Source organism: Epinephelus moara, chromosome 5, assembly GCF_006386435.1.
Source record: "Epinephelus moara isolate mb chromosome 5, YSFRI_EMoa_1.0, whole genome shotgun sequence".
In the NCBI taxonomy this organism is placed as follows: domain Eukaryota; kingdom Metazoa; phylum Chordata; class Actinopteri; order Perciformes; family Serranidae; genus Epinephelus; species Epinephelus moara.
Window position 1 is genome coordinate 2459490 of NC_065510.1, and position 2583 is coordinate 2462072.

General features: G+C 38.1%; 1 protein-coding gene across 1 annotated transcript in view; it reads left to right on the forward strand.

Moving 5' to 3' along the window:
* Positions 1-585: 585 nt before the first annotated feature.
* Positions 586-2583, forward strand: part of LOC126389844 (equilibrative nucleoside transporter 2-like) — a 15163-nt gene continuing 13165 nt past the window's right edge. Inside the window, exon 1 of the mRNA XM_050043789.1 lies at positions 586-680. The gene's annotated coding sequence lies outside the window, so the exon portion shown is untranslated. The remainder of the gene's footprint in view (positions 681-2583) is intronic.

A 2583-nucleotide genomic window follows, 5' to 3' on the forward strand; every position in this document is an offset into this window, starting at 1 on the left:
GTAACATTAGCAAATTATAAAAGACATCATGCCTTCTAAACATGTTAAAAATATGCCCCTCAGCTAAGCTAAAATAATAATAATAAAAAAAGGTTCAACTCCAGTGGTTAAAAAGTTATTTGACATGCCTCCACCTTTCTTGCACCACCCCTTAAATCATGAACAGTCCCTGGGCTGATGTATTGTAATTAAGTTCATTTTCAAAAGCTAAAAGGAGGGTTTATGATTGGAAAATTTAGATTTATTAATATATTTTGCCAGTAGAATTGAACAGACGATACATTACCCTATTGATGTGCTTTTGTAGAAAAGTAAGTAGCTTAGAAAAGCCACTGTACGTTAAAGGGAAAATCAGTGGGCTATGCTGGGAAATAAAAGAACAGACATCTTTCCAAATAACACATGAGAGGGGGGAGGACCCAAACACATGGTGTCAATCATCTGTAATCAGTTAACAAATGTTCTTCATATCTTTATAGAAACACCTTGGTGATAAAAAATCTACATAAACTAGTTTCCCCATTAACCACTGTACAGCACGCGCTGGCAACACTCCCATAAAGTCCCGGAAGGAAGCACATGAGGTCCTCCTCTTTAACCGTCATCACTGTCCGCCCGCGCCAGCTGCTCCATTCATTCAAACAGAACCTGACGCGCGAGGACCTCCCTGCGACCCTCAGGTGAGCTCCTTCTCCTTCATCTTCATCACTTCTGCCTGAATGTGGTGATTTATTATGAACCTCTGAAACATGTCTCACATGGAGTCTCTCTGCGCGTGCTGGCTTTGCTATGACTTTCTTAACGCGCCATTAAATGAGGAAGGCGCGCGAGTTTAACGCGTCATTATAATACATGACAGGTAGACTGTAACCTAACATGTTATATTATATGTCCGACATAACCGGACACGTGAGATAACGTCTTTACATTTAGGCTGCTGTATAAGTTCTTTACTCTGTTGTGCTGCTCAGAGGGTTTATGAATAATGATTTTACACAAACTGGATCTTTATATGTTATCATATGTCTGTTGCCTTCACAGCTGTAGGAAACATGGTAGATACACTCGTGTGATGTGTTGCCAGATTGGACCGATAATAAGTAGTCTAGTTTTTAAATTTGATTTAGGTTTATAATAAAAATAATAAGTAAAATGTGGATGTAACCTGTGCAGAGGAATATAGAGTCATGTTGCCTCCAGTCTTCTCTGGTTGTAACACTTACAAAATGAATAACAGAATAGTGTAACAGAAGTCAAATGGAAAATAAAAATATCTTGTATTTATCTAAAAGTCTTTTAGGCAGTTGCATTAAAACACCAAACGAACAGATTCACATGTGGACCTGTTTTATCACTATGCTGTGACAGAATAAATATAATATTAACTTTGTAATGAACTGAAATTATAATTAAGTTTTGCAGGTGATCAGTTATCAGTCATTTATTGATATATAGAAATATAGCTGAACTTTTTGTTGGTGTCCAAATGGCACAAAAACAAAAACAAAGCCCAAGTGATCCCACCCACCCAAAACAAGTTTACCCGCCTAGTGAACTCAAAATTAAACGGAAAACCGCGCGAACTGGCAACAAGAGCTGATGTGGAAACTACTGTACGTGAGATGACGCAACCAGATGAGTCACAACCTGCCCGTATCACTGAGTTACTGACAGTGTGAAGTCAATGTGCTGGCTGAATGACAGACTTTAGTCACTGTTCTGTGTTTTAATGGTGAAATTTAGTTTTAAATATATGTAAATACCAAAATAATTAGTGACAAAGTTCCTGTGTGCAGAAATAAATAGATTCAAATCAAAATTTCTTAATGCACACTGTCACTTAAAGTTGTTTTAGTGATGAAGAGGAGGTATCAAGGTGATAAAATCTGCATTCAGACTTTTAGTGAGGTAGAAGTCCTAAAGCCTGGGTTCTCAACAGGGGGTCTGTGGCCCCGAGGGGGGTCCTCAGAGTTACTGCAGGGGGTCAGCCAAGTTATTGTTTGAAAATGTGCGTTTGAATCCAACATATTGATAGCAAAAATAAATCAGCCTATTGGTATAAAAATAATAATTTACAGGTCACAATCTTAATGAAAGGCTAAAAGTTCATTTATACCTCTGCGTTGAATCGACGCCGTAGCTACGTGCACCTCTCCAGAACTGTAACTACGCGTTGTGGTGACGAAGACCTGCTGTCTGTTTCTGTAAGCTGAAACCATTTCCCTCAGTGGAAACGAAGCTTTTATTTAATTTCACAGATAAGAAACAATAAATTGTGAAGACAATAAAGCCTCCACTAAAATAAGATTTTAAGTCTTGTGTGTGATTTATCCTTTATGGATATATACTTCGGGATCTATCCTGACTTTATATGAGAAGAGGAAAAGATCGCTAGCTGCTGGGCTAATTTATACAATGTAAAATGCCATAGGCTTGTGCTAATAACGTTAGCATGTTGTATTTGTGGGGAAAATGTGTCCAGATAAAGACAAGTGTTTGTCTGTGAATGCTGCGAGTTATAGTGAAGCTGATTTGTGTACTTGTGTTTGAAATTGTCTCTATAGAGTGTGCCAGGGCTGACGT